The sequence below is a fragment of the Anastrepha ludens genome, chromosome 2 (genome assembly GCF_028408465.1).
Source record: "Anastrepha ludens isolate Willacy chromosome 2, idAnaLude1.1, whole genome shotgun sequence".
Taxonomy (NCBI): Eukaryota; Metazoa; Arthropoda; class Insecta; order Diptera; family Tephritidae; genus Anastrepha; species Anastrepha ludens.
In genome coordinates, this window is record NC_071498.1 from 184,917,139 (window position 1) to 184,933,963 (window position 16,825).

Genomic DNA, 16,825 nt, shown 5'->3' on the forward strand with positions numbered 1-16,825 from the left:
AATCGAAGACGAGCCGAAACACGTGCAAGCAAAGCAGCTGTCAACAATAAACTGAACATTCAAAATGGCCGAACTCGTCGGCATGAGTGAGAGACATGAATACCACGATATCGCCACAACAAATCAAATTCAATTAAACTATGAACCAGACTATACATGCCCTTTGTACTCTTTCACCCTTACCCGAAACTGTAGCCGACAATAAGTAGCCAAACAAATTCCAGCTGTGTCCGATCCAAACCCGCCTGCAGCAAGGCTGCTATCAGACATCTGGGTAGATATTGTAGAAAGGTGCTTCTTAATTGGGGATGCCTAACGAAAATAATTTAAAAGCAAACACCCTTTCAATTTTGTCGACTGATCATTTACAATATAGCAAAAAATTTCCACTTTTTAATGAACAAAAATAAGCATGAGCCAAAACAAAAAAAACTCCGCTATGTGAACAACAAAACTGCTTTCGCAATTAACAAGGAGCAGCACCGTAAGTCCAATACATATTTCAACGCTGTAAATAAATCTACAAACTTTAATTCACTAGAAAATCTTTCGCCCCTCCAAAAAGTTATACACAAAACAAAATCACCAACAGCTCCCTCCAATCTTGCACGTACTCACCAGCGGAGCCAAGGGGAGTTAGAACCTCAACGACAATAACAAGAGCATGAGTGTAAATCCAAAACCAATCTCTGAAGCAATTGATCACACGAATAGCAATCAAACAAATAGCTAAATAACTCATCTGCTGCTCTTCGGCAAGAAGCACTCAGAAAATACAATTCTACACAGATCACAGAAACAAAGCTCATAATTTTTCCAAGAAATACCTTAAGCCATACAATAAGACAGCTCAATGCGCGTTTCCACGAAAGTCGGCTCACCGTTACCGGAACGAGCCAAATTTGTATCCGGCCAAATACTGTCACTCCAGCAGCATTCCCCATTAAATGTTTGTGCTGCTACAACAACAACAACTTAAAGCAAAAACTAAATCCAATAACAGCACAAAAATGACAAACAAAACTCAAATTTAAGACGAAAACAGCAGTCGAGGGATTAATCTACATTCATTACAAAATAATAGCATGCCACTTAATGTCCTACTATAGGACATCAAAGGGTATATCAATAACTATGTAAACGTGCAACTTCTCTTGAACAAATACAAATCCCAAGTGATATATCTTCAGGAAACGCATACATGCATATATTTAAAAAACAAAATATATCTGCTTCTATACCAATCAACTACTATATACCTCCACCTTCTCTTATAACTAATTCGACGGCGCTGCATTGTAATTCATTCATAGCTTTCTGTAATATGAGCGTTTAAACAATAATCCAAACAATCTAAAATCAAGATCTCAATTTGCTCACTATATGTATGTAACCTTAATAGTTTATTTCGACCTAGCATACCATTACCACGCTTATCATACCCAAGGCTGGCATACCAGTTGGGTTCAAATAGAAACAATTAAAATCAGTGTTAACTCTTCTGACCGATGGTTCACCCACTCATTACTCGACACACCACACTTTTACACATATTGACCTCACATTTGCTTCACGGTCTCTCGCGCTACAACAATAATGGAAATTAGAACCAAACCTCTTCGGTGGCGACCATTTCTCAATTCTGATTCAAAAACTAAGATTTTGTCAGATCAAATACAAAATTTGATTGAAAGATTCAAAATTCGTTCCAGTTTTTCTGACAATCTGCTAATAATAGAACTTTCTTAATGTTCAATTAGGCCGTGGTACTTAAATACGTATAGAATAACCCTAGCTTGTAAGATGTAAAGCGGAGGTTTTTCATAAAAAAAAAAACCGAAACCTGTGATAAATATATAAATATAATGATGTAGAATTAAGATTTATATCATATTCTATAAATTGTGCGATAACATAAATATTGTAACGTTTTTCTACTTAATAAACTCTTATCTTATCTATTTTTGGAGATGGTTACTATTAGAAAATACGAAGCAATTCCAAAGCTTACCTACAACTCCATGTTTAACGCCGTCTGTAGTATTTCACACTAACATAACATATTATTTATTGTAACTTATACATTTGTAATGACTTACTGGAGTGATCTGGCTCACACTGAATAAAGACATATAACAGAAAGCAAAAAAGAAATCATCTAACCTCTAATCAACAGGTTATGGGCCCAAAGGTCCGAAATTAAAGCGCGGTTTTCAATAAAGTTTATTTCTTTAATTCTGAAATATAACTGTTGCTGTAAATCGGCGAACCATAGTATAAGTACAAAGAATAATTAGGCAAAGCCGCTATGTGCTAATAACCATGGCAGTTGGAAGCTGCACATGCGGACAATACTGATCAAAGCGGATTTGTGGAGCTACGCCGATGGGACAAAGCAATGTCCAGATGGGAATGCTGCTATGAAGTGGAGACTCTACGATCAAAAAGCACGTGCCGACATCATGATGTCAATAACTCACTCGGAATTGGGACTTATATTAACCGGGAAAGCTCTCAGGAAATGTCCTTCCTGTCGCAAGGGCCTACGCGAAGAGCCACCCTATTAAAACAAATAGCACTTGCCCGTTTGAAAGAAAGCGACAATACACGCGAATATCTGAACGAATTTGTACATGCGGTTGGAAAACTAAAGGACGATTTACTGGCTACCCTACTTATTTATAGTTTGCCTAAATCATTTAAGACGTTTCGTTTTGCTCTGGAAACTCGGGACGAGCTCCCATTCCTTAAGTTCTGCCGGTAAACGTCCTTACCTGTTTATCAACTAATTCTGCAGTTATTGATGTCTGGATTGCGATTTTTCAAAACTTATGAGCTCTTACAAAAACTCTTTCGATAACTTCAAGGAAATGAGCAGAACATAAAGCCTTGCAAACAACGACGCCGCAGAGATCAGAGTCGTCGGCAATATCAAAGTTGTTGTCAACATTAAGGACACTATGGAGCGAATAAATTTTGAACAGGTAATGTATGTATCAGACCTAAGATCGAATTTATGGTTCGTGTCAAAAATTACATATAAAGGCTACTAGGTACGTTTTCGTCGAGACGAGTCTGAAGTCATGAAAAGCAGAAAAACAATACTCACAATGAAAATAATTGGTGATTTGTACTACGGAATCCATCGCTGCTGTAGATGCAGATAACCACAAAACATTACAAAAATGGCATATTCGCATGATTCATCTCAACGAGAGAGACTTAAAGCGGCTTCCGAGCGTGATATTGGGCATTGAAGTCAACGCAAATATTCAAATGCCTCCGTATGAAATTTGCTTAAACGAGAAGCAAACACAAGAAAGTTTCACTAAGCAGAAACATAGAGCACGTCGCATGACAGATTTGTTAAACAAAGTTAATTTACTGCTATTGCTGTGGGCAGAAGCGATAAACATAGTCAATTGCATACGGTTTGAACAAGGCGTTTGTTTTATATAAAGGTCAAGGAAATGGCAAATGCGAAGCTAAGGCTTATCGTCTGTAGTCATTAGTCGCGATATAAACTTTTGCACTGAAATGTTTTACGGTAATAAGAGTGACATCGATGAACAATTTGAGCAAGATGTAATTTAATTTGGAGTGCGACCAAGGAAGGAAATACAATAAAAGAACATATTGTTTCAAAAGACTGATCCCAACGTCCAGGGGAAAATTCCACCATTACGTATTCTCTAGTTACTCCTCTTACATCGGTTAAACTAATGGCAGCACTATCAGCAGAAATGGGTTTAATGATATACCATATGGATGTGATTACAGCGTACTTGAATATCAATCGTGATGAAAATGGCTATATGGAAGTACCTGACCATCTTGATGTGGTGCTAAAGAAGGTATCATTAAGGGAGTCTGAATCAACAAAATGCGTACAGAGCATGGCCCAGACATGGCAAACGCTATTGAAAAGATGTAATACGCCGGTATATAGACTTAAAAAATCGTTATATGGTCTGCCTAGGTCTGGTTCCCAACGATATGGGAAGTTTACGGTTAAACTGCTAATTATGGCTTAACAATTGAACCGTGATCTAAGTTTATTTTTTATGACAAAAAATGTGAAGATATTGCCTATTATGATTTACGTCGATGATTTGTTGATGGCATCAAGTGATGAACAGTTATTGCAGCAAGTGAAACGGTCCTTGGTTGCGTGTTTTGAAATGAAGGACAGCAAGTGAAAACACAAGCGAAATGAAAGTACCTATACCCATATAAAAACATAGTAGGTGCTTTGATTTGTTAGAACGCGTCCTGGCATTGCGTTTGCAGTGAGTGTTTTGAGCCTAATGCGCTTTACCTGTGCGGTTTTGAATGGAATGGAATGGCAGCAAAATTGTGTCACATGACAGCCAAAGTACTCAAAACTTAGCGAAAAGCTCGGCATACCAACAAAAAACAAATGAAATGCAAAACACAGTTTATTTATTACTTGTATACATAATTTTGAACAGAGAAACACAGAACTATCATTTTACCTACCATAATCATGTGTTTTTTCAACTCTTTGGAAAGAAGAAAATATACTGGTTTTGAGTATCTCGACTTTAAAAATTGAAGTCCAATAATAATTTTTGAAAATGGTTGGATTGAATTTAAAAACTCTTTGTTTTTCCTTTGGCCACCTACTCATAGCATACTATTCCTATTCCGGATGCTCGAATGGAAAGGCCAAAATGTATATGTATCCACTGGGTCCATTCTGATTGTTGGTATTTATTTTATTTATTGATAACTGCGATAACGGATATTAGCTAGGAAAAAATAATTTAACATAGACTAGAAACCACAAATGAATAATATGTTTTAGAAGCAACATTCCTTTAATTCTTTTAAACAAAATTTTAGGTGGAAGCTTTTTGCCGCTTTCGAAAGCCTTTTAAAAACTAAGTAGCGTATGTCACAATAATAGATATTATTCTTGGATTACAGAAAATGTTTAACAAACATAAAATACAAATATGTATATTTTAAATTATGGCAAAACACTTAAATATGTAAGGCTAAGCTAACTCATTGTTTAAAAACCTATCCGTGTTTATTTAGAAATAATAACGATGTAGCCAGCTTTGACAAACGTTCGCACTTACACCGTGGAGATGGTATCTACTTAGTATTTAAATGAATAATATAACAGTTTAAAATATAAATATACATAAGACTAACGCTAAAGGTCTACAAAAATCGATTGTGATGAACTTTTTGTACTCTCGATACAGCAAAACAGCATGTTGATATGTATGTATGTCCATTGAACAAAAAAGCGATTCCAAGATATTGAAAGTAATCAACAAGTATTTCACTTTCTTCCAAACTATTTGTATAGTAGTCATATATGTAAATATATATGTTGTATATATATTGTATATATGTATACGTATATAAACCTATGCAAGTAGAGGAACTTCTAATTTAATTTTATATTTTATCTGTTTTTAAGGAATTTATATTGCTCTGGTTATAACTCAACGAACGAGCAACCACTCCCGTTTTCCATATACGACTATAGTGACTGTAGTTTTGAAAATGCAAAAGGCAATTTTGGTTATAATAAAACAAAACATAGGCAAAGGTGAGAAAAGTTGCTTGACCCTTTGTCTAAATTTTAAGGATATACAGTTTTTTATTACTGGACTGTGTTCAAAATAGTACAATCTTTTCTTATTTTTTAAATGAGAAGGGAAAGTTTTTTACTATATTCTTCTTGTTGCTTATTGCAACGCATACACAAGCTGACACAAGCTGACACACGAATACACAAATTACCAGAATTTTGTATACATTTTATATAATTTTTTATGCATACTACACATTATATTGTATAATATATATTTTTAATATTGATCAATTATTCTTGATTTATTACATATAATATTTTTATACGCAATCTCTCGTTTCATTGAAACTTTTATTATATACACACATACAATTTAAAATCGCTTTGAAGGAGATTAGCACTACGAATGTTGCTTCATATTTTTATGATTCGCTTGTTTATGCATATGTTAAAGTTTAATAAGCAGTTTTTGGGTACATAAATTTTGTTGTGCTTATTGAGTAATGGTTAACCTTACACATATTAACAACACACATTTCTTTTATATTTATTATTTCTACACTATAGGGTAGTCACTAAACACTGATACTGATACTGTCAGTCAAAATCAATGTTTATGTACATATAAAATTTTGCGCATTCCGTAGGTCCCGTCAGGTCTTATAAATTTAATATTTGCGAGACGAGTATTAATATTATTGAACTTGCATGTATTGAAATTATTTTTAATCTAACCATTGCCATTACTTACAAAAAGATCATAAAAAGAAATTTTTTCATTTGTTTTGTTTGTTTTCCACATTATATAACATAAATTTCTTTTTCGCCATTATTACACCGCGTTAAACTATTTTCTAAGAATTGTTTAATTGCTCGTACATAATTTATAAAAATTTTGAACAAGGTTGTAGGCATGGTGTAAAGAGGCAGCTTTACTTTTCTATTGCCTAACATTCGACGACATTATACAAACGATGTTGTTTATTGAAATTTTTAGTGAGTTGAGTTGCTTTTTCGGTGAATTAATGTATCCATTGGATGCAGCGAATGGTATTCGATATTTCCAATGCAATTAATTGACAAATTGATGATTCACAAAATTGTAGGTGTAAATGCACAGCTCACATATTTTCTATTTTTTCAGATTTAAGAATGTATATATAGCAGATGAGAAATTAATTAATTATTACAGTAAAATATAAACCCTTCTGGCGTTATGTTTGGCCCACCATCTTGATATATATGTTTATCATTTTGAATACAGAAGTATACCTAGTATCTGTACATGTATATATGTATGTATGCAACAAGCGCATACGAATTTCAATATAATTATAAGCTAGGCTTAGGAACCCCATGTAAATCCTTGGCTGTGGAGTATTTTCCCAGTTTTAGTTACATTATATATTATATAAAACCAAGTTTTCTTAGAACCAATCTAAGTAAATTAATTTCGGGATTTTAAGTCTGCTATCTAGAGTTAGATGTCAATAAACAGCAGTCCCTTTTTCATATGCAAATATAAATTTTAATATGTGAAACAAATTATAATAAAAATATCAGAACTAAATTTTTTTTTGTAAAATCAAATTCTCTTGTTGTTTTTACATTTACCATATATGTATATAAAATACTTGCTTTACACGCTCTAAAATGGTTGTTTAAAAACACTCTGCAATAAAATCCAAATTTTTCCAAAATAAATGAAAAGCTAACTTCTGATAACACTTCAGAGAATTGATCAAGGATTGTTCTAAATATGTAAGTTAAGATACGTTTAATTATAGAAAATAAATCAAGGCACACGAGACAAACTGAATGTAAGTTAAAGAGTCAAAGAAACGTTGTAAGTATTGCCCAAATTAGGCGTCAAATTTATTGAGACCAATAAATCTGTCCAAATGTTGCTGTCAAACCTAATCGAAAAGAATATTTTTCGAGAGCTCATAACAAATCTGTGAAAAATGTATGCATAAAAGTACTGAATGCTATAACAAGTAAGTATTTACATCTTACACTTGAAATTCTCAAATAAGCAAGCAGGTCTAAGCATATTATTGTGATATATAAATATTTTGGCCAACTTTTATATAGAATGTGCTTTGACATAGGTTTGTATGGCACCATTCTCATATTCTGTGAAGAAACATATGAAATTGCACTCTTGAGGCACTCGTACATTGGGCAAAGTTCCACGTGCTAAAAAAAATTAGTACATATTCCATATTTTCAGTGCTTTTCTTCGACACTATCTATCTAATAAGATAAACATAATTTTTTTCAATTTACACTCAATCGGCATTAATACCACTTATAAATTTATGATTACATATTTGCTTTTCGTCGTCATCCGATTAGGATTTAGTACGTTACATTACAATTAGTTCTTTGAAATTGTATACATCTTGAATTTTATAAATTTTTATTAGAATATCCAAGTTGGCAAGATTTGAATAATAAAATTAGTTTTATTGACAACCATCCTGAAAAATCTGAAAAAGCTTCCTCAAACTTTAATTAAGTCATTATCAAACAGAATGAAATACAGAACTCCCTGTACTGTCAGTGGCCAACTTTGATATGTTTTACTGCATAAAGTTAGTGTTAAATACATATATATGTAGATACTTTCGTAGTACTGTGTACATACTATAACCCCCATATGAGCCGATGGTAAAAGACAATTTTTTATATTCAGTCATTAAATCACTGCTACGAATAACACTCATTGGGCGTTTAACGCCCTTGTGCGACGTCACCAAATAAATGAACGTACGAGTATATGTACAAACTCATGAATATATGTACATACAAGTATAAATTTGCATACAGGTATACATAATGGTCCATGCTTATGTACGTATATGTGCTTATCATTTTAGCAGGTGTTTTTGCAGTAGGTAAATTTGGCACTCTATTTAAACAGTATTAGTTGGGCCTAGTTTCTTTATACCGAACTAAACTTGTATGTCCATTAAACATTAATCATTTGATTTCTAATTGGACCCATTATTTTAAATTCCGCATCAGGTTAGAATTTATGATTTTCCCTAAATATGTGACGTATGATAATCGTAATATAATATTATAATATTAATAATTCTGACACCATAGCCGAATGGGTAGTGCGTGGCTACCATTCAGAGGTTCATAGGTTCGAATAAATAGAAACAGTTTTTTTCTAATAGCGGTCGTCCCTCGGCAAGCAATAGCTAACCTCCGATTGTATTTCTGCCATGAAAAAGCTCCTCCCCCTTTTATCCAACATAACTATTATTGAGATTCGACAAAAATGTCGTCCACTTTTTATATGTTAAGACTAATTTTGCGACCATCCATTTCAAATTAATGTTTGTTGTTCAAATCTAAGCTTCTGGTATTTAAAAAAAAAATGGAATTTGCCTAATTTAAAATAAAATGTTTTAGAATCATCAAATTATTCAGTTACGCATTTTTAATCAAGACCGCTCTTAGTCAGAATTACACGTCTAATTTTTGCCATATTGTTTAATATAATTTGGGTATCCTTCGTTGGTTTGCTTGATAAAAACTAAATAAACACAATTTAACACACTCACACGCTCTTCAAGTTATTCACCACTAATTTTCGTAGGGGTTTTACGTAACGCGAACAGTAAAAATTTTTATACTTATTGAATACTTTCACACTTCAGGCCGTCGGCCGGCATTTATCACATTTAACGGGAAATAGCTGGAGTTAGAACTTTAAGTTCGTACTCAAAACAATGCTTATGCATTCTGCATGAAGCATAATTAAACACTTTCAATATTGGTAAAGTATAAGGAATTTTTTCACTTAAGGTCTTTTACAATGGCTCATTAATTCTAATTGAGTGACAAATATTATTTCTACGAGTAAAGCAGGCGGCTGTTCCGACTCAACTGACAAACAAGCCAATTCAGAACAAAACTATAACAACGCGTCAAACGAAGAAATGTTACTGTCCAAACCACCACAACGTCACTTCCGCGAATTATCCTTACCACACTAACACGTTCATAACTATTTGACAACCACACGTACAAATACTCAACGAGATCGCAAGTGATTTGCCCTTAGGTATGATTGGGTGTATCACATTCTTATACGTATTTGCAATATTTTTACGACACCTCGTTATTTCAGTTACTATTAGAGTTTACGTGTCACCTCTAATTACTGTGAAGTAAAGTGCACGTTCAAGCAGCCAGTAAATATTTATAAACCGTCTCGTCAGCATTTCCAACAAAAACTAACTAATACAAACAGTTGTAACTCAACCTGTAGCAAAAAGGCAAGCCTTTCAACTTTAAGAAAAAAGCTTTGGATACTAGCACATTGGAGCTTTGTGGAAACCATTACGTTCCACAAGCAAATAAGGTAAATGATTTACAATAATTGGGAGGTGTAAAAGAATAGTATTTTTGAGCTTAGTAGAGACTGGGAGAATGGGTTTTGTAACAGTATGCCGACACTAACCTTGAAAAGTTTTTGTAAAAGAACGTAGCCCAGTAATAATATACATAAGTGATATCAGTGGTACAATGCGTACAGTACGCTTATAATTACAATAGTTGGAACAATGAAATGAAATTGGAGTGTGTGTTGGGATTTTTGATTGACTAGATTCACTAGAAATATAAAGAGTCCAACTTAGACACTTTTAGAGTTTATGTATATCTGCCTCTGCAACTTGGATGTACATATGTATATATGTACATATATTGAATTAAATATTATTAAAAAATCTGTTAATAAAATTTCTATAATATACTTATATGAGATTGAAGATCCCAATTACTTAAAATTATTCTTTGATATAACATAATTATGCCGCCGAAAAGAGACACTCGTTTCACGTAAACTAGTTATTGGAAAATATTTGATGTTTTACTCTCTACCAGCTACTCGAACGAAAAAAATGAGCGAAGGAAGTATGAAAAGAAGCAAATGCAGACTCGTAATATACTTTCACAATGTATCCATGCATAGTATCTATCATTCTTGAAACACTTTTAATGCTGTTCAATATTAATTTAAAATTTAATATGTGTGCGAGATGGCTTAAATTTTTAATACTAGTACTTAGTACTTAATTTAGTACTACTGGAAATTATCATGATTGACTTAATTTAGGGTGGTATCTGATTAAATAGTGCAAGTTTAATTTGATACTTTTAATTACTCTTGATATAATATATAAAATTTATTGTTTGTTTATACATAAATTTATTTATTTGTCAGGTATACTAGAGATGGTTTATAAGTTCGGTACTGTTTTTTAAAGAGCAGTCCTGTATAATTTGTCAAACCAGAAAAACCTTAAAATGTGCTGCGTTTTTGCAAGTATCTTGCCTTCTTCCGGTATTTTTTAATTTACGGCGATAGTTCCTTAAATCATACCAAACATTTTTCAGAAAAACCTGAAAATATATTTTTCTTCCAAGTATCCTGCCTTCATCCTGTATTTTTTAATTTACGCTGACAGTGGTTTGAACCATTCCTTAAATTCTTTCTATAAATTCTAATTAAAAAGGTTGAAATTTTCCTTAAGTTTTATTGTCTTGTGTTGAATCCTTACTATTTGTTGCATTTTATTACAATTTAAAAAGTGGAAAGAATGTTTACCAAAATAGCTCTACTTAAACACAATTCTTGGAATTTTATTACTTCATCACATGATTTAAACCATAATGAAACGCCTCATATAGCGAATTATGGATAAAATGAAGCAATCGCTAGAAGTTTACTTTAATACAGGGTGGTTGATGAATTTTGCTACATTAAGAAACTCAAATAACTTTTTTTTAGTGTATGGAATTCATTTATTTTTTTTTTCAAGTTGAAGGTCATTAAATTTTATTAAATGTAGCTTAACTAGTTTTAAAAATACTTGAATTTAAATGCCCCCCATGTTCGTTGACACAAGTGCGGCATCTTAGTAAAAAGTTGTTCATTGCTGCTTTGAGAGTTGCGACAGGAATAGCCGCAATTGTTGCCCGAATGGATTGTTTTAGTTCATCCAAATTTGTTGGCTTTGTTTTATAAACTTCTTGTTTACATAAACCCCACAAGAAAAAGTCAGGTGCAGTAAGGTCAGGCGACCTGGGGGCCAACGAAATTCGGAGTTTCTTGAAATCAGTTTATTGGGAAATTTTCGTCGCAACTCTGTCATAACAGTCTGGGCTATGTGAGACGTTGCCCCATCTTGTTGAAACCACACAGAGTTGAAAGGAATTCTCTTTCGGCGTAGTTCTGGATAGAAAAATTCTTTCAGCATTTTCAAATAACGGTCTCCAGTAACCGTAACGGTGTGACCATTTTCTTCAAAAAAATAAGGCCCGACAATACAGCGTGAAGAAACCGCACACCACACTGTCACGCGAAGAGGAGTATCTGTGGGTTAGAAGTACTCCATATTCGACAATTTTGTTTGTTCACATTGCCGTTTAAATCGAAATGGGCCTCATCAGACATGAAAAGGCAGTTTAACATGTTTTGGTCTTCTTCCACCATTTGCAGGATCTTCTGGCAAAATTCCAAACGAATCGGCAAGTCTGCTGCATTCAGTTTGTTAACCATTTGAATTTTGTAGGGAAATAAGTCTAAATCTTTGTGCATTATTGTTTGCAAAGACTGTCGGCTGACACCAAGTTGAGCAGATAAGCTTCTTGTTAAAACCCTTGGATTGCTTTGTATAGCTGCAGCTACAGGAGCGATCGTTTCCTCCGTCCGAACTGGTGGGTTTCGATGATAAGGCCTTCTTGCGACTGTTCCTTGCTCAGCAAAATTATTCACCAGTCTCATTATGGTCCATCTGCTCGGGGGATCGCCGCCAAACATCCGCCTGTACTCTCTCTGTACCAAAACTACGGACTCCAGTGCGTGATAGCGGCGGACTATCCAAATTCTTGTTTGCGTGTCCCAGTTATCCATTTTAATAAATTTTAAAGATCAATCTGCAAATTAAAACGAAAATGGAACAGATAACTTAAAAAGAAAAAAAGTTATTCAATTTTTTTTTGGTAGCGGCTTTCATCAGCCACCCTGTACAATAATTGTGCGAAACAGACACCTAGATTTTAAGGCCACTTTGTCTAGATTTAAATTAAATTTGTTTACTGTGTTCAAATAGATATAGTGTGTAAGGATAACTTGTGCACTGAATAAATAAGTAACTACAATAGAATTTCGATTACATTTACTAAAACAACTTGGTTTTATAGCACAGTCGCAAACTTGCCCTTTCTATGTACCCGCTACACACATATGTGTATGTATCTCATGCCTAAGTCACCAATAATTATTGTCAAAATAAAATAGGAAAAGCTATTCGACAAAAAGTATTTCACACCTGACTGGAATCGAATCCGAGCAAACTTAGAGCAGAAGTTTTACTTATGAAGTACATAATAACTATGCCACAGACAATTATAAAAATTTTAATCTTAATTGATAATTAATCCCATTGCCTAAAATTATTGTATTAATATGTAAGTGCACTTATATAATTGGTAAATTTTTGATCTTGATATTTAATATTACATTTAACAGAGAGAGGCGTGAAACTGATGAACATGACTTAAATTTACTTAAATTTAATCTTGTCTAAAATGTTACTTTTTCGCTTAGTATATGTTTCATTATGTGCTTCGAAAATAATTTAAAGTTGAAACTACACTTTACTGCTTCAGGAATAGGAAATAAAAAAAAAAATGTGCCATTATTTTTCTCTGATGAATTTGTGTCAGGGAATTTATTTATATTTAAGCGTAAAACAAAAAACGATAGGTGTATTAAAATTTGTCAATGCATAATTTGAGGCGGCATATTTCAATAAACATTATAATTACCCACATATTAGAGTTTGATCGTCAGTATTAAACTTTCAGTCCTCCATTTAAAAGCATCAAGACGCACATTTCATTTAAGAAAAGACAAAGTAATTAGGCACGAAAGAACTAGGATAGTTCATTTGCAGTGTTAAGAAAAGATGAAAACACAGAATGTTAATGATACCATGTTAATGGTAACATTATCTGGTATAATAGAACCACTGCTCAGAAAATGTTTTTCTTAATTTTGTGAATTCCGAATGGTAATCACGCACCAATCCATTCGGCTACGGCGGCGGTAAAAAGATTTACTAGATTTTAAACATGAAGCTCCATTTAGTTAAAACATACCAAATATTTTTTTTAATTAACGAGAGCATTGTGCTTCGTTATTAAAGTTGAAGTTTTTTCTACGGGTAGATTTGCATTTATTTACATACATATGTCAAAGAGATGGAATTAAACCGGATCTAATTGTTTTGTTACCTTTCCTTATCTCTCCTAAAACACAGTGCGACATCAAAAATCAAACCGCACCGGACCTTTTTTTTCTGAAAATATACCTATTCAATAGCAAAACCCTCGCTGGGTTTTTAAAAGTTAGCTCGATTTTTTTTTTATTGCGTTTTGAAGTTTTCTATTTTCATGAGATTAATTTGATGTGAAATATTTTTTTGTGAACAATACGGTTTTTGTTAACATATTTGAATTTATTAATTTCATTTACGTGATTTTTTTATGAATTAAGAAAATAAAAAATTTACAATTGTCCTGCAAATATTAGCGTTGTGGACGTTTCACACCAGCGAGTGAAAAGCATGGATCAATCAGTGATGGTTTTACTGTGGCATACAGACATTATTTTGATCGTGAAGTTATTTTGAATGTACCTTGGGCGCCAAACATAGTGTGTAGAGCTTGTTATGTTGGTTTAGTTAATTGGTTGCACAAAAAACAAAGCAGAATGCCTTTTGGAATGCCAATGCTATGGCACAATCCAGAAGAACATGATCCAAAAAATTGTTATAGTTGTGCAAATACTGTGATCGGATTGAACAAAAAGAAAGCGAAAAACAAAAAATACGTTTCAGTCCAGTGTGTACAATTACCGCTTGATCATAATGAAAATATTCCAGTGCCAAAATGTCCCAATTTTGATGCTTTAAGTGAATCTTTTTCTGTTATGACACAGCCATCATAATTTGATATACATTCCGAGTATGTTCCCGAACCATCAACGTCAGACCAGCCGATTCTAATAACGCAAAGTAAATTAGATGAAATTGTTGCTAAATTGGAACTAACACAGCGGAAATCAGAAATATTAGCATCAATGTTAAAATCAAATAACTTGTTAGAAAGAGTTACGAAAGTTACGGCGTATCGAAATAGGAAAGAACAATTCAATCATTGTTTTACGGTTAATGAGGAAAAGACGTTTGCTCATTGTCACAATATTGTAAAGTTGATGAGTGAAATGGGAATTAAATACAGTCCAGACGACTGGAGGCTATTTATTGACAGTTCGAAATTTAGTTTAAAAGCTGTTTTACTTGACAAAACCAACTCAAAGCCGTCGGTACCAATTGCGTACGGAACCGATACCAAAGAAACATTTGAAAAAATGGATCGCATTTTAAAATTGGTCGATTATAATCATTATATATATATATATTATATTTTTTCATATTTTTTTTAATTTCTTTCAGGCGTTTTAAATGGTCCTGACATTCGCAAATTGGTAAAGTCTGAAGACTTTAACAGGGTCCTAATAAACAATGAAATCGTTGCGTGGGAATCGTTAAAAGAAATAATAGTTGGACTTTTAGGCAAACATCGTTCTCCAAATTACAAAGAATCTGTGCGACGAATGCCAGATTGGGGTCCATATGTCGCTAAAAATTCACTTTCTTCACCAACATTTGGACTATTTTAGTCAACAATTGTCGACAGAATCAGATGAGCAAGGAGAGCGCTACCATCAAACTGCGATGCCATTTGAGTCAAGATACCGAGGAAAACGAGCTCCAGGTGCCATACTAGCCGAAATATGTTGGAGGAGTAAACATATTTTTCAATACGACCAGGAAAAAAATGAAGGAAAATGGAGTAACCAGGAGGAAAAAGAATATGAGGTAGAAGAAGAAGAGACAGGCATGGAATTTTTACTGATGAATCTGATTACTCTGATAATGATGATGTTGAAATTCAATCATTGTCGAAAAGAGCTCGTCTCTAAGGTTTTAGTACGTAAAAATTCTTTATTTTAATAAAAAAAAAAAAAAATTATAAGAATTCAAGTCTATATTCTTTTTACTTAATCTATTTAATATTTTTACCTACAGAGTTTTTAGATATTTAAAAAAAACTTAAAGCAGAGTATAAAAAAATTATTTTTATGAAGAAAAATCTTGTTAAAAATTAATTTTTTTAGAAAATAACAAACTTAAAGTTCAGTTTTATGTTTTTATCTTATAAATGACTTTTTTAGTACATTTTGCAACATTTTTGCTAGAAGAAATAGTGAGAAATTTTAATTATTTTCATAATTACAGTAAAAAATGGTAAAAACATACAATTTTTCGAAATTTTGGTATTCAAAATTGCGTATTGAGATATAGGTTCTTCTCAAAATAAGTTTATTTGTACATGTACGAAATTTCTGCATCAAGCTATGACAAAATAAATCGATTAAATCAAACAAAGGTCGATTTATAAGTCAAATTTAGCGTACAGGTAAAACTCCAAAATCTCATGAAAATAGAAAACTTCAAAACGCTATAAAAAAAAATCGAGCTAACTTTTAAAAACCCAGCGAGGGTTTTGCTATTGAATAGGTATATTTTCAGAAAAAAAAGGTCCGGTGTGGTTTGATTTTGATGACCCCAAAATTGTCGCACAGTGAAATCAATATGAACCGTTGAGAAACTGATTTCGACCCAAATTCTTACTAGTCCTCTTCTCCGAGTATTTTCTATGGTTATATCAATGGTTATATATTGTATAATATGATTATATATTTGTATATCCTAGTAACAAATATTGGTGGGTAAATTTTGGTAATACACATTAAAATATTTTAAGTTAATACTAAGGACCTTGGGTTATTGCACTAGCTTTTGTTAGATCGGGATTAGAGTATACCGCTGTTATTTGGATACCGTGTTATACGTAGCGTTTTTCAATAGGTGCGCTTCAACTTTTTTCCGATAGGGAGGGCGAACGACGCAATATTTTTTATTTTTCGCTTGTCATTTGTAAACTTCATTAGTATACATTTCATCATGGAACGCTACACTTGAGCACCGATTGCAAATTGTGCAAATTTTTTATGAAAATTTATAAATTTTCCAAAAAATCATCTTCAGTGATGAAGCTCACTTTTGGCTCAATGGTTTTGTCAACAAGCAAAAT

General features: G+C 32.9%; 1 protein-coding gene across 2 annotated transcripts in view; it reads right to left on the bottom strand.

Annotated features, from left to right (window-relative positions):
• The window catches only part of LOC128856129 (octopamine receptor Oamb), a 76,640-nt gene extending 66,835 nt beyond the window's left edge, over window positions 1-9,805 (bottom strand). For both annotated transcript variants that reach the window (XM_054091537.1, XM_054091536.1), the window contains exon 1: window positions 9,581-9,805. The gene's annotated coding sequence lies outside the window, so the exon portion shown is untranslated. The remainder of the gene's footprint in view (window positions 1-9,580) is intronic.
• Between the last annotated feature and the right edge of the window lie 7,020 nt (window positions 9,806-16,825).